At 48.9% G+C, this 23,545-nt stretch overlaps 1 protein-coding gene across 8 annotated transcripts in view; it reads left to right on the top strand.

Annotated features, from left to right (window-relative positions):
• ANKRD11 (ankyrin repeat domain containing 11) overlaps window positions 1-23,545 on the top strand; it is a 159,865-nt gene that overhangs the window by 55,966 nt on the left and 80,354 nt on the right. Inside the window, exon 1 of one of the 8 annotated variants that reach the window (XM_055726917.1) lies at window positions 8,689-8,966. The exons of the other annotated variants lie outside the window; for them this stretch is intronic. The gene's annotated coding sequence lies outside the window, so the exon portion shown is untranslated. Of the gene's footprint in view, window positions 1-8,688; window positions 8,967-23,545 lie in introns of those variants that run through there. 8 annotated transcript variants of the gene reach the window in all.

Raw genomic sequence — 23,545 nt, 5'->3', positions numbered from 1 at the left:
AGGTTTTTTTTGTCTGGCTGTGTGTGTTTCCACCTGAGTGGGTTCCTGGATCTGAATTGCAGGCACGGTGGATTGACAAAGAGGGTGGGTTAATTTGACATGATGGCACTTTTGAGCAACGCCTTGGGTGTGCTAGGGCACACCAAACACCGCGTGATGACGAGTTCAAAGCTCATGAAAAGGGGTCTTCAAAGATGGTGCAGTTATTAAATGCCATGTGGCTTGCCAAGATCTTGTCTGTGTGCTTTCTGTTGAATGATCCACTTAATGCATATTTAAAAACAAAGCTAAAAACCTTAAGATACTTAAATTGGTGTGTGTGAAGGCACTGGAGATCACCTGGTTGTCCTGGTTTTCATCGTGCTTCTGGTGGGGTAACCTGTCTGAAACTTGCTCCCTTGGCTGGCTGATGTGCCTGTCTGCTTGCCAGCTGTGTAATGGTTTATGCATGCATGGCTGCTGCCGTACAATCTGCAGGGACACGTTCTGGCAATTAGTTGGGCTTTTTTTTTTTTCTATACTTAAAAATACCTTATAGGGAAAACGAATCAAATTGACTCTGAGCTTCTGGAGATGCAGTGACAGAAATAGCAAACGTTTTTGTTGTGAACTTGCTGGCAAGCGCGAGGCATCCCTGCTTTCAGTTTAAAGGCTTTTTTTACCCCTCCGCTCCCTACAAATACTTTTCAAATTCTGTGATCCTGTTTGGGCAATGGGGTTTCTTTCTTGAGAGGAGTTTTCAGGGCATGCCCATGTTTTACTGTTCCTCAGACAAGCCGTGGTAGTGCTGCAGCTCAGGAAACCCAGCTTTGTTGGTAGAAGCGATCTGTCCCGATGGAGATGGAGCCCATGCATGTGTGGTGGGAGGGCCGGGGAAGAGGAGCTGTGGGTGAAGGGGGCCGAGCATGGAGCAGCCCCTGCCTCCCCCAGCCCACTTGCTTCCTCTCAGACAATAGCCGGCATTCCATGTATATTCTTCCTGGGAATTAACTTGTCCCCAAATCACAGAGACATGTACGCACCAATTTGGTAAGCTTCCTTGCACCTGTCTGATGCACTTTACAGCCTCAGCATCACAAAACTGTTTGTCATTCAGGGGGGACAATGTTCTCTTGTGTGCTGGGCTCCCAGCAGGGAGGGGATGGGCGGCTGTGGCCGGGGCACGGCCCCGCTGGCGGATGGGCTTCCCATGTGAAATGAGATGGGAAAACAAATTGCTTCCAGACCAACGTTTCACACAGTCAGGAGCAGCGATCCTGCTCGAGCTGTGTTAGCGGCCTGGTTCACGTTTTCCTTAGCTAGGTTAAATATAAAAGGGTGTAAGTGTGGGTGAAGAAAACATGAGTAAGGGAAAGAGCTTTTTGAGAACTCCTAAGGGCTCGGCTGGTGTGCTGCCTTCTTTCTGGAGATGGGCTGATGGTACTTGAAACACTGGCCTTGAGCAGATCCAGTGCAGAGGATGCATAAAGATTACTGCTAGTGCCGAGGAACTTTCTGGTCACATTTGCAGAAATACCTTGGGTTTTGTTCAAGGTTTCTTTTCTGGTGAAACTTTCTGCATAGTGTCCTTCTCACAAGGACCTCTTATGCCTGTAAATACCATGAAACCTTGCATATGATGTTTTTTTTAAGAATAGCTTTGTGTTGTGTGGGTGCCTGGAAGATGTTTTCACTGTAGGAGAATCCAGTATTTTTTCCATGTTGGGTAGGTATATGTTAAAGAAGATGCAGCAATGTGACAATAGCTTTCTTCTTCTGATAATTAAATAGAAATGGGAGTTCAGGATTGTAAATAAACATGGGAATTAAAGTTCAGTGGAGGTAATACAAAAGGTAAAGTACAGACTCACCTGAACTGTCTGTACCTTTGTAAAGCACAGATAGTCTCATAACCTGTTCCAAAGCTCATAAAAGAAAAAAATCTTACTGTTATGTAGCACAAACTTGCGAGTTTTGGATAGTTACGATGAAGAGTGTTTCATTTGGGAAAATTGCGATATTGCTACTATATCCAAGTGGTTTGTGGAGCTTGATGTTTGTTCTCACTCGGTTATGCTCAGTGAGAGAGAACTGATCTGCAGTTCTTGTTGCCTGTGTTTGCAAATGTTGCAGACCCAGTAGTTAAAATTTCAGTAAAATTTTAAAACTTTTCATGAGTTGGGAGATCTTGCTATTTCTAACTCCTTCTAGGTAAAGGAAGAAACAGAATTGAGTTGGCTGCCCCATGAGGAAAGAAGCAAAAGAGAAGTATTTCCATTTTCTTGGTGTGCTTTGTGAATTAATTCCCAGCCTTATGGCGTGCTCAACACGGTGTCACTTTAAGGGCTACATTATAATATTTCATTAGTGGCAACTGCAGTATCAGCACAGCAGATGATCACATTTATTGCTGGCAAACCCTAGAAGCACAGCACAGGAGCAGTGTGCTGGGACTCCATTCATGTCCCATGTCCCTGCTTGGGTGGGGGCAGGAGGTGAGTGAGGGGACACAAGCCTCCTGTGAGGACACTGTGTTCAGGAAAAGCAGAGGTGGAGTTGCTTGTGGAGCAAAGGATGGGTGGCAAAGGGAGAAATTCCAGGGGGTGGCGAGGAGTGAGTTGCAAGGTTGTAAGGAAGGAGCTTCTGCAGCAAATCTCCAAATGGTGAGCCAACACTGCCGTTGTCCTCCAGCACACTGAGTGACACTGACATTGGAAGCCCGGACCAGTGAGGGTAATGTAGTTAGCAGAGTGTTACTTTCTCATTATATTTGTTTAAGAGTTCTTGTATTAAAATGGGTGAGAGGAGAGTCCTCTGCCTGGTTCCTGCAGAGATGAGTTGGTGTTTTCATCGGCTGTTGATCATGGTCGGCTTTCTGCTTGAGCCTCAGGGTTGGGCTTCTGAAGCTGAGTTGGAGAGTGATGTGTCTGAAACGGCGTTGCCACTGTTAGACAGGGAAGCAGAGCGATGAGGGTTTCCAGCAAGGCCTCTGTGACAGTAGCTATGCCGTAAAGTTCCTTTCATAGGTTGTTCCTGAGAACAGGGATCTACAGCTACTGACCTGCTGCTGGCACTGTGCTCTGAGCTGCCAGCCAGCAACTGAAAACCAAACACCCAGCAAAGCCCTGCTTTGAACAGGGTGGCCTGGCAGGGGGTGTGTGGTAGTTCCAGTGGCTCTGTGCTGCTTCACAGGAGGCCTCAGGTGAAAATCTCCTGCTTCGGGTGCAGTGGCTGCTTGGCACAGAGGGCCATTGTGCTCCGTGCTGCGAGCCTCCCCGCTGCCGCATTCACTGGGCCTGGCTCTCCAAAAGCACCTGATAAAGATAATGCAGCCTAATTGCTTAGTCTCTCTTTTGCCTTCATCTGTTGCCTGCATGTCCCCTGTGTTATGAGAAAACTGTTACTGAATCGAAATATCGCAGCTTGCACCAAGTTGAATGAACCCTCGTTTGCAGGTTTAAATAGTAGAGAGAAATGACAACCTTTGTTTCAGATATGATTGTGTGAGGGCTGGGGAAGCCCGTTTCCCGTAGCACCACCTCCTTCTCGCCGTCTCTGCTCCTCTGACAGTGTTGGCTGTGGTGCAGTTCCAGACTGTTTGGTTAAAACCCAACATTACCTATTAAATTAATTGCTCTGCTGAGCTAACAGCTGTGGTACATGGGGAAGAGGCAGTGTGGGTGACAGAGGAGTCATAGCCCTCTTGCCAGGGCAGATGTGTAGAATGTTCAGTTGGGTTTTCATTGGCCGGTGTGTCACAGCACTCTCCCGACCAGCCAGCTGCAACAAGGTCTTTTACCATCTCATACCAACATACCCTTTGTGCCAGTCCCTCTGCTGCCTTCTCCTCGTCTCATCTCCTCATCCCGTCTTCATTCCTCTACAGGTATATTCCTCCAGTGAAGAGAGTTGAGCAAAAGCCTTGAGTAGTGGTCCCCTCTGAAAGGTCATGATGTTGAGGTCATGCAGATTCTGTCACCACTGTGAGTGCAGGCTTGGTGTTTTTTTCAAAATGGTAGATGCTAACATGCATCATTGGGCAGTGCCTTTTGAAGAGGAAATGTGGTGCTTGGCGGTAGCTCATCAGTGGTATCTTCTGGGCCAGGCAGGCAGGGGCTCCTGTTGTGTTCAGCTGGTGGGAGCTGGGAGATGCTGCCTTTCAGGGAACATCTACCCTGGTCCTGCTTGTGCTCTTTCACGTCTGCCCATGTGCCATGGAGTGATGGCTCCTGACTCAGACTGTGACTTCCTTGAAAGCTGTAGAAAACTTGTCCATACCCAAGCCATTGCCAGCACGGTTAACAAACCCAAAGTGTGTGCGGGCAGCATGCAAAAAGCACCTAGCTTCAGTGACCATGCGGGCAGCCACCATTTGGTCTGGAGGTGCTCTTACCAAGGCTGGCAGCTGGAGCACCGCTCTCTGTGCAGCTCCAGCTCTGTGAAGGCTTTGGGGCTCGTGCGAAGGGTGGGTGTCAGATGCCCTGTGCTGGATGATGGAGTGCTTTGCTCATGTCTTGTAAATGACAAACCCTGGCAACAAATAGCAGGACCACACACACTGAAAATGCTGAAAGGTGGGATCTGTGAAGCAAGAAGCTCAGTGTAAGGTGCCATAAGCTTTGGGTTGAGCACCAAAAGCTGTACCAAGGGAGGTCAGAGATGGCCTCAGCTTACAGGATTTTTAAGGAAACCTCCGATTCTCCTCAGCTCTGTCTAGTTTATTAGAAGAAAGGTAAATGGTCTTAAAATCTTAAAATGCAAAGCTTTATTTATTATTTTTTTCAGTATATAGAAGTTCATTCTAGCAGCTCACAATCCACATATGGTGCCATGTCAAACCTTCACGTTGGTTTTGGGTTGTATCTCTTTGTCGTGTCTCTTGGAATCAGACCATTCTCTCTAAGTGGAATCAGTATTAAGCAAGGTGTTGACCTGAGGAAGGATCTGTAATCACCAGCGCTGTGAGCTCACATAGGCCTGTACAAGTGCGGGAGTGCAGGGTCTTCTCGGAGTCCTTTCCAGCCCTGCACAGCACACTCTGCTCTCCCCCCTCCCCATTCGTTTGGATAGGCGCTGCCTTTTCTTTCTTTCTGGCTTTGTAAGCTTGCGCTTTCCATCGGCTCGAGCTGGGTGTGTGCATGGCCCCTTCCCGCCCTGCTGCCTCCGGGCACCTTCCCGTTGTACATTGCCTTCTTCCTGTGTCTTGCTCGTGCTTCTGTCCTCATCTTCATCCCATGCCTGCTGCCCAGACTGCCCAAGCACTTCTTGACTTTAGTACTTCTACCAAAGTTTTACAGCCTCAGTGCAGCTTTCCTGCCTAGATATCTGCTTGCCTGTCTTTAGCGCGTGCTTGAGGCTTTCATCAAGACATAGGTCGGTGGATTCCACCCAAGTACTAAGATGAATCAAGTCTTTGCACATCTTGGGTGAAGGAAAGTGGGTGTAGGTGGTGTATGGGAACACCTGCGTGAGGCACTGCTTTTCACTTGTACCCAGGTGAAATTTTGTGCAGGGCTGACTGCCAGGTCAGCAGGTGGCTGACGTTTGTAGGACAGCTGAAAATACAGATATTGCTCAGGTTGCTTTGGGATCTCCTCTAGATGAGTGTTGTTTACTTGTGAACAAAGCTTTGGTGGCAGTTGTGTGGCTGTGCCCGCAGCCGTACTGGGGGAGCAGTGGCCCCCACTCAAAGCCAAGGAGTGAGTGCTGGGACACTGTAGTGAGTGATGCTACAAGGACATGGGTGTGTGGAAAACAATCCAATCACTTGTCAAATGCTTGGTGTCCCTCTGAAGGGCTGGTAGATGCTGTGATACTGACAAGACTCTTCAGCCTTTATGGTATTGAGTGAACATGGGGACCGGGTGGATGGTGACGAGGTGGCACTGCGCTGGTTCCAGCGCACTGATGTCCAGCGTCTTGGGCATCGTCTCTCTGTGTATGGTAAAAATAACTCTTCAGCTTGTCTGAGTGTGCAGTAGCACTAACAGAGGCTGCAGGATAGGCCAAGCTCAGTTTTGTGTCATAGTTTGCCAAAAAAAAAGAGAAAACTCGCCTTCTTCCGCGAAAGAGGTGAGAATGGTTGTTTATAGCTGTTAGGTTTTGGCTCAGTTTGTTGCAGGGGAACAATGGAGGGTGCGGTGGTGACTGGTGGCTTAAGCCTAATGTGTTTTGTCCAGGGACTGCCTGCATAGTCTGATGATTAAAAAAAACCCCAAACCTGCCCTGTGCTCAGGCTTCTGCAGAGCTGAGCTTCAAGGGACCTGCTGCTTCTAGCATGGGGCTGTAGCCAGGAACTCGCTGGGCCACAGAAACTGCAGCTTTTTCACTCCTGCCGTGGAAGGCGGGTGGCCTCTTCTAGTCAAAGGGGGTTTCAGGCTGACTACATCACTATTTTATTAGTAATGTATTTGGTACTCTTTAGAATTGGGATTATTGTGCTTAATGCAGTGCCTGGCACGAAAAGGCATGTATGTGTTTAGAGAAGATAGTGCCAGGCTGGGGGGGATGTGGCTCTGCTGTGCAGCAGGGCTGGTGTGGAGGAGGCTGGCAGGAGCTCTCGCTTGTATGTGGCTTTCTTGATCCAGGCTGCAGGAAGGGAAGGAGGAAAGAGAAAAGGCTCAGCTTGCTGCTTGTTTTGCTCTTCTCAGCGAGCTTCATGTCCTGGGTATCTGGCCCGGGGTGGGTCTGTAGGGGCCAGCTGCTGAGACCGTATCTCAGGGAGCTTCTCAAACATTAAATTGCTCCAGGGAGAAGCCACATGTCCTTGCGATCAGCGACAGGCGGGATGTGGGCTAGGAAAAAGCTTCTGACCCGGGTGTTATCCTGGACAGTAGTAGCGTGTGCGAGCTACTACTCTGAAGCGAGCGGTGCGGGGCCGAGCACAGGGTCAGCCGGTCTGCCGGGCAGCACAGGGGGAAAACGCTGCAGCGAGAGGGGAAGATGTAGCAAATACAATATTGGGAAAGATGAAAAAATGAGTGGGTGGCAATGAGAAGGAAGAGGAGGAGACAACTCAGATGATGAAGGAAAACAGGATCTTCTGTAAGAGATGGCAATACTGGAAGGAAGCCAGGAAGGAAGCCTGAGGAAATGGAGAGAGCACTAAGGCAGCCAGTATTGCTCTGATAATTTCAGCAGGTATTCCTGGCATTCAGTTTCAAGAAGCTGCAGAGCATTTGAAAGCCTGGTAAAATCTGGTGACATGCACTGATAGTTTGAATATGTTTATCTGAATTAAACTTTTATTGTCTTGACTTTTTTTTCAAACGGGATTTGGTGCGTGGTTTCGACTTGTCCAAGGAGGAGGGAGCTGACCTTGGGAAGGGCTTAGGGTGCTTGCCCGTGCCATTGTGGCTAGGAGAAATCATCACCTATTTAGACTTCTCTGTACTAGGCAATTTAATGGATTTTTCTGTGGATTCTGATGGGGAAGCTTCCCTGCCAAAAAAAAAAAAAAAAAAAAAAAAGTAAATAATTTTTGGAGCTGGTGCTTGTCCATGTGGGCAGAAAAGCCCTCTGCTTTGCAAACGGTGCCCAAATTCCCTCCTGGTCTGGCAGCAGCAGGTGCTGGGCTCCCACCTTGGCCCCGAGAGCCGCCTGGATCCCTCTAGCCTGGCTGAGCGTGGTGAGCCAGGCTCGGAGAGAAGCAGCTCCTGCTCCGGCACCGCAACCCATTGGTTAGTAAAAATAGCTCGGCTGCTGGCGTCAGTGCCAGGCCTCGCATCTGGCTTCCCCAAGCAGCTCCAGCACACCCGTCCTCCCTCCAGACAGGGTCTGCTGGAGGACACATGGTGTATTACGGCTGCAACACCGTCCGCTTCCCCTCCTGCCTCCAGCACTGTCGTGACAGCCCTGCTGTGACAGCCCTGCTGGCTTCAGCCTTCAGGAAGTGCCGTTGTGCTGGTGGCTATCTGCAAACCACGGTTTAATGAAATAATATCTGCTGCTGCTGCTTGGTAGCCCTGTCTAATAAAATGGGAAATAATCTTGAATGAGTTAAGCCAAAGGTGTCTCTCTGAAGGCCGTACCCTGCAGCTGGAGGTTTTGTTCAGAGCTTTTTGGTTGCTTAGGGAAAAGGTGAACAGCTGAATGAGCGTGCAGACTGTGTCTTGCTCCCTTGTTGCACAAGTGTTGACTTGAGTAGGTGTTTAAAAAACAGTTTTTTAAAGATGGCCGTTTCCAGTGTCATGATTTCTTTTTTTAGTTTTGCTTTTTTTCAGCGTTTAAGCTACTGAAAACAAGGAGATACCTAATGAAGTGCAGCAATGCTCTCTTTGTAGACGCAGAAAGAAAACGAAGCAACGTTGCAAAATTGCCTTGAAAATTTAGTGGTGGGCTTGCATCTGCTCACCTGTATGACCGATAGTGGACACTGAATGTTTTACATCCTTTTCTAAAAAACCAAATTACTGGGGCCCCAAATGGTATTGCAAAACTGTTGAATCAGGCAGACTCATGGTGTAAGGTGGCCCTGCAGACTGAACTCCTTTCCCAGCCAGGGCTACTGCCACTGCTCCCTGCCCCAAACGCAGACCAGCCGCCTTTGCCATCTGATCAGGGATTCAGCCAGTGTCTCACACGTGCCAGGAAGAATAATTTACATGAAAAAAATGCTGTGGATGTTTTCTGCTTTGATGTCAGTCTGCGATCAGCGCTAGCTCACTGCTGGGAGCTTGCTCTGCACACCATTGAAAGCCTGCAGAGGATTTCTCTTCCTGTGCCACTGGTGAGCCCGGATGGCTGCCTGCTACCTAGCAGATGTTTCTTCAGTTTGCAGCCTGTAATTCCTGATTCTTCTCACGAGAAACATCTTGAATGGAGCTTCAGGATCTGGTGAGCTTAAGGCAAGCTCCTCTTCATGCCATCCCCAGACCTCCTGAGCACCGCACCTCTGGAAGCATCCGTCCTCCCAGCCGAGGGAGTGCAGGAGAGCTGGGCCCAGCCCCACCGCTGATCCGGTGCCATGCAACGCAGTGGTGCTTTAGGTAGGCTTCATTCCATGGCCTTAGCTCCTTTTGCTTCTTAGTGTGGAGTTTCAGTTGATGAAATTTTTAGGTTTGGAAACGATGAACTAGTTCAGTAAATGTGTGAGTTTTTACAACTTCAGTATAACTGATGTTGCTTTTACATTGAAACTGTTTCTGGAAGGCAGAGGGTGATACAAACCTACCCTGCTTCCAGATTTAAGCCTGAGGAGGTCTGCACATGCGTAAGGAGGAGGGGAACAAAACCATGCTGGGCACCTGTGCACAGCTCTGGGCGTTTTGGACCAGGACAAGATTTCAGAGGGGCCACCAGCAGCCCTGAAACCTGGCACAAACCTCGCTGCTGTAATCTGGGAATTTTCCTCACTTAAGTTTAATGTAGAAGATAATTGAAGAAGTTTTGTTGTAGTAACTGGAAGAATATTTCCAAGTTATTAACAGTTTTGTTTTCAAATTACTTGCTGTGAAGTGTACAGTTTTCTTTTTCGGGGAACTCAAAACAATTAGCAGCATACCTTACGTAATTACTGCTTTGCTGGAAATTTTGTGTTTTTAATATATACACAGGGCACATGTTCATGTGCTTTAATTCGGGAATGTTAGCCTGTTGTTTCTGAAATCTGCTTGTTCAAGTGCCATCAGTATGTTTTTATCTTAAGAAAATGTTTAAAGTATTTACTCAGTAGAGGATAAATGAGACTGTCTAGTGGTTGTGTAACTTGGGAGTCTTCAGAGATGTGGACAAGCTGAAGGAGGAGTAAGTAGGAGTAAGAAGTATGCACCGTTCAAGACACCTGCAGATTTTGAATGTCATCCTTTTATGCGTTTCACTTCAAGGCCCCACGTAACCGTGTGCTCCTCTGGTCCCGTAAGGCAGAGTTAGCATTTCTGAGTGCTGGTGAGGCCAGGAGACCAGATACCTCTTTGGTAGCATTTGTTATGGTAGGGTTTCCACGCCTCTCCACATTGGTTTGGCACACTCATCTGTGCTAAAACATGTGGTGTTGGAGGGGAGACAGAGCTACTTTCCACCTTTTCTTTAAGAATTTAGATCGAATCCTGAAGTTACATGGGCAAAGTCCAAACTGGGCGTTGGTCTGGTGTCAGTTTGTCCCTGCATCTTCAGCTCTAAACTCTTGGGCACAAGAGCAGGGGTATGAAAACCAGCTGCTGGTCTGCTGGTGGTGTGTCAACGGACGCTTCTCAGGCTTTTAAGGCTGCTTTTTCTTAACTGAGACTATTTGGCACCTACCTGATCTACAGAGCTATTTCATGACAGACCCTGAGATTTTTTTTAAGCACTTAAATAACATGATTTTTGCTGGATTTTCTCTGTGCCTCTTAAGTAAATGAGGCCTAAGTAGCCAAGCCTGGACCAGGCGGTTCTGGCTTCTGCCTAGGGAGCTTCCAGGCACTGTCATTTCCCAGTGCCCATGTTCTTTAAAGTAGGCTGTCTCCAGCTGCAGCATTTTCAGGTAGACTCTTTTTTTTTAAAAAAAAGAGGATTTTATTCCATAAGAATAAAAGCTCTTTGCTTAAAATTGTGCTCTGTTACTGGTTTAGTATTGCCTTAAATTATTTAAGGTATAGTGATGGGTAAGGAAATAAACCTGTATGGTTGAGAGCTGTGATCTACAGAGAGTTAATCTCTTTTCCCTCGGAGGAAGCTCTGTGCATCATGTAAAGCATTAGCTTTCATTTCAGTCATTGATTAACAGCTCCCAAACCTACTCTATAGCCTGCAAATCTTGAATTTTGAATAACAGAGTTTATAGCTTACAGTCAGAGTGGCATAATTTAGACTCAACTATTCTATGCTTTCTTTGTTTGGTCAGTCAGCTTGAAAATCTACCTGTCTATGATGAAAAAATAATAATTGTACACTTTGTGTGAGCTGAGGTTTAATTTATTTTAATTCACTGTTAAGCATGCAGAAGTCTGTTTTTGCACTGGGGAGTGGGCAGGGGGAGTTGCCCAGCTCTCTCAGCTGCCTGTTTGTGGTTGCTGGATTCCGGGGGGGGGGGGCTTGTGGGCCCTAAGGTGCTGCTCTTCTCCCAGAGATTAGTCTTTTTTATTTCTGCTAGAGTCTGATGGTTGAGTTTTTGGAGATGCATACCTTACAGGCTTGTCCGGGCCCTTTCCTTTCTACTGGTTTAATGTGTTCTCCTGCCGAGGTAGCGTTGGCCAACCCAGCTGCTGCTGGCTAAGACAGCTCATGAATCCACAGCATTTTTGGTGTGTTTTGCTGCTTCCATCTGCAGCCCATGCTTTGCCCCAGGTGAGTGCTGGGCTGTCAGCCCTGCCAGCTCCTGCCCGTGGCGGTCGGCACCCCAGTGAGAGGCAGAGCCAGAGCTCGGGGTGCTCCCAGGACCTGCTGTGCCCCTTGTCTGGCTGAGCCATGCTTGTACTGCCGTGGTGGGGTGTAATTCTGTGTGGTAATGAAACATTACGCTGAGCAGGCCAAGGAACTAAAGCCTTGTCTCCATGGCTCATGTTATTTTGCTTTTTATCTCCCATCCTGCCTCTTAATTTATAGATAGTATTACCCAGCCCAGGACTCAGCTTTGGGAGATGCTGCTACTGGGGAGTCTGGTGATGGAGCTCTCAGGCTTTGAGGCTGGTGCAAGAGGTGCCTGGCCTTCGGGGTGGGCAGGGAACCCTGCCTGCTCTGCCTGTGCTGGGCAGCCACCGTGGGGGCAGGAGCTGCATGTTGGGCTTCCTCACTTGCTGCAAGTTGTCCAGTTTAAAGAGTTTAAGTATTTAGACTTGAAAGAGCACACGTTAATTGGAAGTAATGCTTTGGAGTTAAAGGAACTCTCGGGTGGAAAAGCAGCTATTTGGTACACATTCCTGTTCAGTGTTGAAGGAAAGCACGCCTGTATAGAAAACAAACTAACGTGCTGGCTCACAACAGCTTTTCAGAGTTGGTTGAAGCTTTAACCTGTCCTCGCAGCAGCAGCAGCTTTACAATTGGACTCCAAAATAATTTCTCCTAGAAACTGCGGGCTTTTGGGAGGTGCGGTTGTCTGGGATTTTTTGTTGTGTGTGTTTTCTTTTTTTAAAAAAGTTATCATATTCCTGTGCTCCTGGTCCTGTTTTTATGCATTTAAATGTGCCATCAGCTTTTTATAATTGCTTCCAACTGAAAATAAACAGCAAGCACTTTGGTGGAGGTAAAATACTATTTTATTTCAGTAGGAGACTGGGGAATGTATCGGTAAACAACACAATTCAGCTTCAAAGCCTTTTCAGCTAAAACGCATTGTTCATCCTTTGAGCCGTTCTGCCTCACACCCTAATAAAAGTGGAAATCAGGCATGGGGGATGGGGACGCAGCAGAAAACACAAGCTGAGAAGTGGAGATCAAAAGGACAAACAGAAGCAGAAGGCAGCGAAAGGGAGGCACAAAGAGTCACAGCTGAGCGTACGAAGCCTGAGAGTGATGGAGGAGAGAAAACAGCTATTAGAAAAGGCGAAGGAACAATGGGGTGAATGTAGCACGTTTTTAGCTTTCATTTCGGTTTAACAAAGCTGCCTTCCACCAGCATAACTCCGCGGAAGCGGTGGCCTTAATTCATCTTGAAAGTTGTTGGCTTGCTGCTCGCCAGGGCGCTGGCTGGAAACACGCTTCGGCACAGAAACTGCCCCTTGCCGAATACATGAATGTCTAAGTGGATGGACCCGTTCGAGGGCCGCAGTGATGCTTGCTTTCTCCCAGTTCACACTGTGGCAAAAACGTTTCCCAGTTTGAGTTGTTTTGGGTTGGTGAGAGTTGGAGTCGAGGGGACTGTGGGAGAAAAGAGCTGCTGCTGACAGCGGTTCTTTTCACTTAAATTGTGTCTTGCAAAGCCTGAACGTGCTCCCTAAGCACACTAACAGCTTCTCCAGCTGATTAAACCAGTTCTCAAAACCTGGCAGCCTGTGTGCAAACCCAGCTTTGTTAGTAAAGCCTCAAGGCTTTCAGTGCAAGTATTTATTGTAACAAATAATTTATACTGGATTAAGAATGAGGAATATTGTTTTTGTAGAGCCAGCAGTACATGTTGCTTAGGCTAGCACCAGGCAAGAAGGCTGGCCGGCGGCATGGCCCCCTGGCCGGCTGCGCCCTGGCACCGCGTGCCCCCGGCATGTGTGGCACGCAGGCTCAGTCCTGCCCTCCCCGGCTTAGTGCTGGAAGCTGCTTATTCCCTCTCCCCATCTGCCTCACCCCGCTTGGAGCTGTGCGTCTGGGGGGGCTCATCTATGGCAACCCCTGTTCCGGGGGTGCAGGGAGGTCCCTGGGGAAGGAGCGGGGTTTATCTGGCAGATGGGGAGGCGACTCCTCAGCCTCCACGTTATTCACAGTTAACTGCTGCTGAGCTGGGGGTTGAGAGGTTTTCGTTTTCCACCTGCACACGGGATGAGGGCTGTGCTGCTGGGGAGTTTGCTGCGAGGCGTTCTCAGGCAGGCAAAGCTTTCCCTTTGGCCGTAGGAGTTTCTAGACCTCGGTTTGATTGCGAAAATAATAGCTGGGCAGGTCAATGCAGTTGTATCCTGCTCCTCCCTTACAGCCCGTGTTTGCTTTCCTTTGTTTGGGCCTTGTCTTGCTCCGACTTGCCTCTGCCAGCCTTGCTGGATGCGGCTTTTGCAGAGCGAACGCTTCTGTGTGAGCTGCTCTCTACCTGGGCGCTTAATTAAAAGGAGGAAAGATGTATTCCAGAAATACTTGGCTTTCTCGTCTGACATGTAGCGTGTTGCGAGGCTTGCTGAGCTGGTGTTTGAGAGAGGAAGCGAACGCAGCATTCAGCTGACATAGCATCTGAATAGCCGTTTGGGGCCCAGGGAGCGATAGTTCAGGAGGGGGAAGGGAAAGTGAAATGGATGCTGAAATCCTGAATCTGCTTCTTAAATTTCCTCTCTCCCTGGAGAGGGAGGGAGCGAAGTTCAGCGTTGCGTGTTTGGCTTGGCTCCCTGTTACCTGCTGTCTCCTCCTTAGCTGTGCACTTGTGGCACAGATAAAGGATGGAGGGTTTTTTATGGTGTGAGAAAGTACTTTTTCCTTCAGCAACATTTGCTTGTTTGTGGTTGAATCGCATTAAAAAAAATAATCCACCATTATTGAAGAACGAGTGGGCGAATAGCTGCATCAACTACCATGGTAACTTTCAAAGGGCTTCACCCATAACTGTCAGAGCGAGATTTTTAGTGCTATAGTGACTTTTAATGTAGAGTAGTTTCCAGGCCATTTAATTATTTTGTCTCCTCATTTAAAAACAAAACAACACAAACCCCCTCGCTTCTCTGAACTACCTTTCTGCTGATGTTCTTTCTGACCTGAATACATCTGTACGGTGGGGCCCCGTGTCAAGTACCTTACTGGTGCTCGTGTCTAAGGAGTGTACATGCTGCAAACTGCTGCTGGCCACGTGCTGCACGTCAGGCAGCCTGTGGCAGAGGGTCCTGCTTGTGTAGCCCTCGTGGAAGGAAGCTCCACGGTGGGTCTGGAGTCTAGCGGGTGGCTGGGAACCTTTCGGGGACCCATTCCCCTGCAGGAGGGCAGTGGGAGGGCTCTTGTCCTCCGGAGTACTGCTGTGCTGCCTGTTTGTTTTGGCAAGGTGGCCCAGTCCTCCCAGCAGCGTAGTGGGGTGTTGGCTTTGGGACACCTCTGTGGACTCGGCCCTGCATTTCTCTGATGGGACCCATCTCCTCCCACCTGAGGCAGCAGCCCACAGCGTTGGGAACCTAGGTGTGCCCAGTCACCCCGGAGGAATTTGGCGGTTCTCGGACTCCACGTGCCACCCCTGCTTTAGTCTCCCATGCCTGGGGGACAGCACAGCTGCAGAAATGGGTCTGCAGCATCATCTGTGAAGCACATCTGCATGCGTGATGGTTGTGAAGCCACCATGTTGCTCACCAGGCTGCCCAGGCACATGAAGGTCACCATGCAAACCGTATTCTGCTCGGCTGTCTTGCTTTCCGTTGCTTTATGCTGGGCTGGCAGGAGGAAAATACAGGAATACAAAGGCGTTTAGTGCTAAAACATCACCGATGGCGTGGCTTTGTGGGAGCCTCCTGCAAATGAACGTGGCATGGCAGGCCCCTGGGCCTTGCACTCAAGTTGGTGTTGCATCTCTGAGTGTGATGGGGTACCCTTAGAGCTTTGTGTTCAGTTATTTCAGAGTGTTTCATGGCATTGGGTTCAGACGGTATCAGCTCTAACTGCATTTGTAACCTTCTGTGTGAGGAAGACCTGGTTTCTGGTCATGTCCCTGACAGCTTCCTCCGCAGCACCACCCATCTTAGCTTTGCTCAGCATCCCAACAGAGTTTAAAATGGTTTCATTCTGAATAATTTATCTCCTGGGGAGAGAGATGGTGGAGCAAAGTGGGAGCCGTTGGTGAGGGGCGCTGCAGCAGGAGGCAGGGGTGGGGGACTGGGGGATGGGGTGCTGCCCACCCCCAGGCGCAGCGTGCCGTGCGTCGCAGCCCCATGGCCTCGAGGAGCTTTGTTGCTCCTGGCATTTTCTGCCGAACAAAAGCTCCGGGTCCTGGGCAGAGGCTCCCGTGGGAGCCCTCCCGCCTCCTGACCCGCCGCTCTGCCCTCTGGTACGCTCCGGCACCTCTTTGTTTCCCTGCAGGCCTTTTCAGCAGGCTCCCCTGGCCCCGTCACCCTGCCTGCGAGCGGCTGGCAGTGGTGCCTTGCCTGCCCGGGCAGTGGGTGCGATGGGCCGAGGTGCAGGCAGGTGGCTGAGCGGCGGCACGGCCGGCTCACCGGGGCAGGACACGTCTGTCTTAATGGTTGCGAGCTTTAGTAAAGAGTTTCAAAATGGAGGCAGCTCTGCCTGCCTCCCCATCGTACGGCATGGGTATGCGCTGCCCTACTTCTCGCTGGGATCAGACAGCCCTTTCTGAAGCTGTACAAAGAGGTTTGAATGCATTAGTTTACATGGAATTAATCTCCAGATTCCAAACATGCTTTCAAGCTGGTTTGGCCTTATTTTCCTGCAAAAGGAGGCCAGCTCTGCGTTGTAGGCAGTGACTGTTGTGAGAGTTGAGCTGGAGCAGTGAGAGACTAGCACAGGCACCATATTCAGTCCATTAGAAGGAATTTTTGGCTGATGGACAAAACAAATTGAAAAATCTCATTCTTTGTGTACCACATCAGCGGTGACAGAAAAACAGAGCAAGGTTGTGGGGTGATCCTTCTAGTAACCACGGTGCTTTTCATAAGGGATTTGAGGTCCAGGTTTTGATAGGAAAATGATAAAGAATTAAAATGTGCCACGAATGATTGTTTAGAAAACCTAGGGTGGGGGGAGTGCTGGAAAAGTGTTGTCGTCGGAGGTCAGGAAAAACTGGTACACTACTGAACTGAGGTGAGGTGCTCCCTGCAACAGGTTGGTCTGAAGTTCCTGGTGCTCCTTTGTCTGCTGCTGGAGTGATGCCATCCAGGGAGGGAACAAGGAGCTCAAGTGCTCCTGTTATTTTTTGGATAGCCTGTCATCCCTTAGAAAGGAACAGTTGTGTGGGGGTGGGGAGCGTCGTATTTAAAAGTGGGTGAAATGGAAATGAGCCAAAATTCTGCAAATTTATAAGGAACAGCAAACACTGATTTCTTTGAGAAAAGGTCGGTGCGTTTACTTGTAAGCACAGCCCTGGTAGGAGTGTGCGAGGAAATGGAAACTGTGCTCCACTATGCAGGGTTTTTTCATAATTTAACCAGGCAAAGATACACAAAGATGCTTATTTTGGGAGATGGTGGAATGTTTCTGTAATAATTTCAGCAAATTTTGGTTCACACAGAGCATCTGTAAGAGTAGCACACCCACAGTTTCATGTAATATGTTCTATTTGTTGAAAAAAATTGCTTTCCCTTGAATTTGGAAGTGGTTTAACCCAGAAGAATCTATGCTGCGTTTATTTTTCCTCCTTGTTTAGTATCCTAAATCTGCCAGGTCCTCGCTGGTTGTCTCAGTGACGAACATAAGGCGTTTCTGTCCGAATGATACCTGTCCCGGCTGCAGATCATGTGGAAGCCCACGCTGGACTGCGACGGGCAGAGCTGAGAAGCACACTGATCTCAGCTAGAGGAAAATAATTAGAAAAGGAGCTGAGATGGTTCTCAAAAGGAGAGGGTTGAAATGAATGCAGGAATATCCCTGCGGGGCCTTCGCAGTGCACCTGGTAGCCTGCTGTATAGCTAATAACTCATATTAGGAAGACTTCATTTTGGTCTGACAATTTTTTCCCCTTGTTGACATTGAACATGTAGAAGCATGTAGCGTTTGAAACACAATATGCAAAGCACTGTATTAGTAACCAACTACATAACATTCCGGTGTTGCAGCTAGGCTGCCTACAGTGTGCTGATTTTATAAGCCTCTCATATGAGCTGGCAAAGGGGAGGACGTGGAAGTGGTGAGCTGGAGTCACAAGTGAGCACGAGCGATCGCCTTTAACCATTTACCCAGTACTCAGGCTTCCAGTGGCTGCCGGAGTCTCTGTGTGTTTGTTCTTTCCAAAGGGAGGAAGATACCAACCTTCTGCAGCTTCAGCTGGTGTCGTGTCTCTGGAACCGGGACGGAGCATTTATTTTTGTATCGGCTCTCACGGTGGTGGTGTGGTACGGCTGTACCTCTCAAAGGCGGTTGGTCTTAAGAGGAGCGAGGCTTTGGGCATGTGGAGTCACCACGAGGTACAGGGAGGTATCAGCTGGTGAGCATTTGGCTGATTGCCTCTGGGCAAGCAGAAACCGGATTTATCTTCAGCAGATAAGCAATAGCAAGAAAACACGATGGTGTGCTTTACTGCATACAGGAGTCTGTTTTTTCTGTAAACAAGTTCTTTTGCAGAAATGTCTGCTTTCAGACAACTGGCAAGGAAACTGAGAAGCCAGGTAGTGTGAAAACGTTTGGCTAGAGAACAGGGCTCTTAGTTGGCCATCTTGGCTTGAAAAGGAGATGCTGCAGATTGCTCTGCCACTTTAAAATGAATTTGAAAAAAAATACATTCAGATCAACAGCGATGCTGGGCTAGAGTACAGCCAACTTGCTACAAATATATGAAGAAGAAGCCACCAAAATAGAAAATTTCATCATTGCTCACGGGGCGGCAAGAGCTGAGCGCAGCACGTTGCTGAGAGCGATTGCAATAGTGGAACAGGAAGTCTCCTCCCCCTCCCCGGGCTCCGTGCAGAGTGCTGATCAAAAGGATGTAAAGCTTGTTTACAAGATGTATGCAAAATATATTTGGGAAGAAGCGTAAGGACTTTACAGACCAGGATGCACTAAGAATAAATGATGTCACGTTAATATAGGTTGCAGGCTGAGGCTACAGAGCATGTGACCCAAAGTCTTCTTAATGTCGAGGAGCAAACCAAGAAGGTGCCTTTCTCTGTAGGACTGCATCTGGTGAGCTGCTCGAAATACACGCTGAGAAAGCTTCCTGTGTGCCTGATAATGAAAGCTAGTTGTCATGAAGTCTCAACAGTACTCCAAGAGCAGCCTTGTGCCCGCAGCTTTAGGAGCCAGTGGCGCTGCCATCCTTGGGATGGTTTCTCTTGGGCTGAGTGCTTTGAGTAGCGCTCCTGGTACACAGTGGGAAGGAAAGCGTTTGGCGTTTGAAAGATGCATGGTGTTTTTGAAGCCGCTTCGGAGTCTGGAGTGAAATGGCAAAGGTGCTGCTAGACTGATGATGGATCGGTGATAGACTTGCCTGTGTTTGTGCGTATAGAAACAGGTCACTTCTGCAGTGGTGATAAAGTCGCATTGTACAGCCTTCAGCCTCGTTCACCTTCCTCCGCTTCTGTGAGAGAGGCACTTTCCTACCTCACAGGGAGTCTTAAGGCTTAATCCATTGTTTGTAAAGCTCTTTAAGATCCTTGTTTGGGAGCACTGGAATCCGCAGGATTAAAAACAATTTATTTTTGTGTATCTTGTATAACGTGCATCTCAAAGACTTTCCAAAGAAGGAGGAATTGTGAGCCAGAGGGAGATGGCAGGTCTGTAAGGTAAACACAAGGGAGGAAGTGGCTTGGAAGAACAAAGGGGGTAAAAGCAAAAGGCTGGTTCCCCGTTGTGGATACTTGGCTGCAAGGAGGGTGGGTTTCCAGCCCTGGAGGAAAGGGCTGGATGTAGTAGAGCTGTCTTCCTTTTAATCCTATTTAAAGACCCATCTGGTCAGTGCTGCTGCCTTGTTGTGAAGGACAGCGTGCATGTTTTCCCTCTACTGTATATGTGCCCTTTGGTCATATGTATAGGGAAGTGGGAATCTCACTTGTTCTCACCTGGTCTGTTTTGTCAGCCCTAAACTATCAAATAATCTCATAAGCATTTATGTCAGTGATCTGGACAAGGATGGTTATTTAAAACCAGATCTAGAATGGTCAAGGAATGGCCCCGCTTTCCCTCTCACCATGCTGTCTGCAGGTACATGCGGTGTGTGCCCTGGTTTCTGCTTGCGTGTCTGTGCCCTGTCCTCGGCAGGTCCATGGGTGAAGGTGCATCTTCCTGGGGGAACCCCGTGGGGGGGGAGACCTTGGCCATGAGGCTCCTTGCATCTACCAGAAAAATATCGCTGGAAGCATTGCCACTGTGGACCTGCCCAGTGCTCCTCTTCTGGAGAGGCTGTGCATGTGTGCAGACATTGGTGCTCTTGCTCTCGGAGGGGGCTTTGCCACCTTCCTTATCCTCACCTGCCTTGTCCCCATGTCCCTGGTGCAGTGCTGTTGTCCTCCAGAGCAGCTGCCACAGCTTCTCTTCATTTCCAGAACTTCACATGCCAGGTCTAAAGCATTGGAGAAGAGGTGACCCACTGCTTTGGACACAGGCACTGCCTTGGCTCCCGTGGGGGAGCAGAAACTGGCGATTACATTCTTTCCCCAGGTGCAGGCCTGAGTATTTTGTGTAGGTGTGTTGCCATCATGTGACTTGTTGCATTTTAAACATGATGTTTTACCACATGAATTTGTTTAGGGTCACAGAACATGTTTCTGTTGTTCTTGATTGTAGCTGAATATAAGACGGGGCTGAACTTAGACTGCACTGGCTGGGATTTCTGGTTTGGTTTCTCACCAAAAGGTGCCCTAAATACTGGTGATGTTACAAGCAAGCGTCAAGGCAGCGGTTTCCAAATGATGTCCAAGCACCCTCGAGACTCTCAGTATTTTGTTATTTGAGCCCTGTGATGATTTTACAGAGAGGGGAGCTCAGCAGAAGTGGCCACCAGCTGTTACTTGAGTGCAGGGGAGACTTGTGTGGGGCTGGAGATGGCTGAGGCTGTGGTATATGTTGGCAAGTAAGTGCAGGTGTGGCACAGGGAAATTCTTGAGGTGTGGGTGTGTTGGAGCCGGGGAGGGTGAGTGACCAGTGCCAAGGGCTGAGTGAGGCCAGTGACTGGCGCTGCTCACCTGCAGATGATGCTCGGTAGCATTGTGATGTGATACAAGGGTTGCTCTGGGTCCCAGGGCCACTGCTGTTTTTGTTGGCCTGGCACCATAAGGTTGGGTTATCCTAAAACCAGTAGTATTTCTTGTTTCCCAGTACCCCTGGGGTTGATGTGCTCCCTGTGTTATAGGAGCCCCTGAAGGTGATTTGGGTAGTAGGTGGGACCAACTCCTAGACTGGCTTTGCCATAGCATAGCTAATGAGATTAACATAGTTATTCACTTAAAAAAGAATAGAAGAGGCTGGTTGGTTGAATGGGACTCAGAAGACTCGTTTCATGCATTGGGAGCTGGAAACACAAGCTATTTAGCTTAGCAAGGAGAAAGTTGAGAGCATCTGGTGGGTTGGAAGCCCATGTGTTATTGACTGCCAGAGCCTGGGCAGGGTGCTGGGGAGTTTATTCGCCTTCTAAACATCTGCTGCCCTCGGGTTTTGGGCCGACCTTGCCTGACACCCATCCTGCTTGCTTTGTTCTGGGATGTTTTTTAAAAATCGAGGGAAAAGTCCCTGCCTGCTGGAAGTTGAACCTAAAGAAATTAAACTGAAAAACAAAGCACCAGATTTCTTGGGAAGGTGGCTGGTGTGAGATGAGCTTAGCTGGTGGCTGTAGCAGATCTTGCATTTCTTAAACATAAGGACATTAGGCTCCCCTTTAAATGCTGTCTTGGTTTTATAGTATCTGTTGTAGTTGGTCTGTATTTGTAGACAATGCAAGGAGAATTAACTCGGGGGTGTTCTGTCGCCTGTTGGGCTGTTTGCCGAGATGACTGCAGCAAGTCCTTTTGGCTTTGAAAACAGTTTTTATTAATTTGAACTATTTTCCTATTTTTGCAGTTCTTTCTTCACTTACCTCCCTTATGCCTGTGGCTCTCTTGCCTGCTCCACTAATTACTTCTTGAAAAACAGTTGCTTCACGAGGGCACCAACTTAACCTATTACAGGTGCAGCTGTGCCAAATACGCGCAGTTCCCTTGTGATCTTTGCAACAGTTATCTTTGCTTTACCCCCTCCCTGTGATCTGGTAATCTGTGCTGGCTTCCCTGCTTCCTCTTGGTTCTGTGCAACCTCGGCTGAAGGTTATTTGATGGGGACTTCAAGTGCTGTTCGAGCTCTAGAAGTCACATTTCCCTCAGAATATATTTTCCCTTTTGTTCCTCTTGATCTTGCGACTATTAAGTTGTTTTAAACAAAGATTACTTTTTTTTTTCTTTTGCACCCTCTGCAACAATGCACGGTAGCTTTGAACAGGCACCAAAATTTTCTCTAGCACAGTAGAGAAATAATTCCAAACTTGACATAGACTTTCTCTTCCCCATGACTTCATTCGCTGTACGCAGAGCTGGTGTGCATCCCCCCGTCCCCAAACCATCGCAAAGTTTTTGTAAAGCAAACGGCATATTGTGCGCGTTACAGAAACCCAGTGCACGCAGAGCAGAGCAGAACGAGGGCAGGTTTCCTCGAATGCCCGGAGGAGTGGGAGTTGAGCGTTTCAGGGGAATTTTTAATTCCTTAGGGTTAATCTGTGGCACATGAACAGCCACGCTGGAGTTCTGTCTTTGGAGCAGAGTTTTTATGAAACTCCACCGCTGACACTGGGAGCTGCTGGCAGATATTTCAGTTTTTACTTCTGTCAGATTTAACCTCGGCCGATGCAAAGCTTGGATGCAAAGCCGCTCTGCACATATAACAGTGGGAAGATTTGCTGGGGTTGCTATAGTGAAAGGCTAGAGATGACTTCAGGAGTTTAAATTAGGCCTGTGTGCTGGTAAACAAGGGCTCCGCCTATAGTACAGGCTGCTGCGGTGTTTGGAGATGTGTCGGATGGTGTGGGAGGTGGCGTGCGCTCGCTCACGGGGCGAGCAGGGGTGCTTGCACAAGCCTGTCAGACTGAGTGTGCCAGTGGCATGCCCAGCGAGGAGCGGGCAGGTGCCAGGGGCTCGCTGGTGGGGTGGCGTGATGTGCTGTATTTCAGGGAAAAGAGAAGCTGGAGACACTGGTCGTATTCAGAAACGTGCTACTGATTTTTCGTGGTTGAGCAACAGCCGGTTAGTTATTCCTGGTGCCTGAACCTCCTCTGCTGGGGTCTGTGCCCTGCTGCTTTACTCCTGTAGTCTAAACCAACAGGCTAGAGATATTGCTCACTGCAATATCCCAGCCACACTTTTATTGTCCTCTCCTTCTCGACTTCATTACATTTTGATCTCTGTAACCTCTTTAACATGTGTAAATACTGAAATGAGATTATCTTTAAAGAGCCCTTTATTAAAAATGTACTGACCTTCCTAATCAGAAGAAATGTTCGCGTAGCTGCTTTTCTCCTTTCCTGCATTTCAACAAGCAGTGAGGGCAGAATGGTGAATCATCTCACCAGGATGACAGCTCAGGCTGAAAACTGGGCAGGTTTTTCAGACACAGCACCAATGTGATGCTCTCTGTGCAGCACATTCCCAGCACCTGCGGCACTGCCTGCTCTGTAGCACGGGAAGGTGGGGTTGCTCCCACGGGAGGGTCCCAGGGACATGTACCTCTTGCTGGGCTTGCAGTTTAAAGCAAGCCTGAACCTCATTAACCTTCAGCTTGGTGGCCCTCAGTGTGGTGAGCACGGTGCTGAGGCCCACTCTGCTCAGCTCATGATCAGACTTTTGGGGTCATCAGTCGCAGCCGCTGCGAGCCATGTCCCAGCACCTACCGAGGGGTTTGTGCGTGGTGCGCTGGTCTCCAGTAGATCCGAAGCTCCTGATGAATATCCTCCCTGCTTCCCCTCCCAAACCAGCCCTGGGTCTGAGCAGGTCGAGCTGATGTGGGACCTGCACCCCAGCATCGTGCCGGTGCTGAAGCCCCCTGGTCGATGAGGCCAACCAGCCCTTCCTGCTGGGCTTCAGCCCTGCAACCCTCCTGCCGGGAGGGTGTTTTAAAGCAGAGGGAGGATGAGGTGTACAGCTGCGTGCTTGCTGCAGTGGGCTGTCGGTGCAAAGCCTTCACCAGGCAGAGAAGGCGTACCAGCTCTTAGGCCCTGCACAGCGGCTTTGGGTTCCTGGCAGAGGGAGAGAAGACCTGCCAGGAAAGACTGGCATGTGAGGGGCTAAATTGCAAATAGTTTGAAGCCTTTTCAGTACGCGCTTTTAATGAGAGCTTTACAGATATTTGAATCCAGCAT

The sequence above is a fragment of the Falco cherrug genome, chromosome 14 (genome assembly GCF_023634085.1).
Source record: "Falco cherrug isolate bFalChe1 chromosome 14, bFalChe1.pri, whole genome shotgun sequence".
NCBI classification, from domain to species: Eukaryota; Metazoa; Chordata; class Aves; order Falconiformes; family Falconidae; genus Falco; species Falco cherrug.
This window is presented reverse-complemented; position numbering and strand designations above follow the sequence as displayed.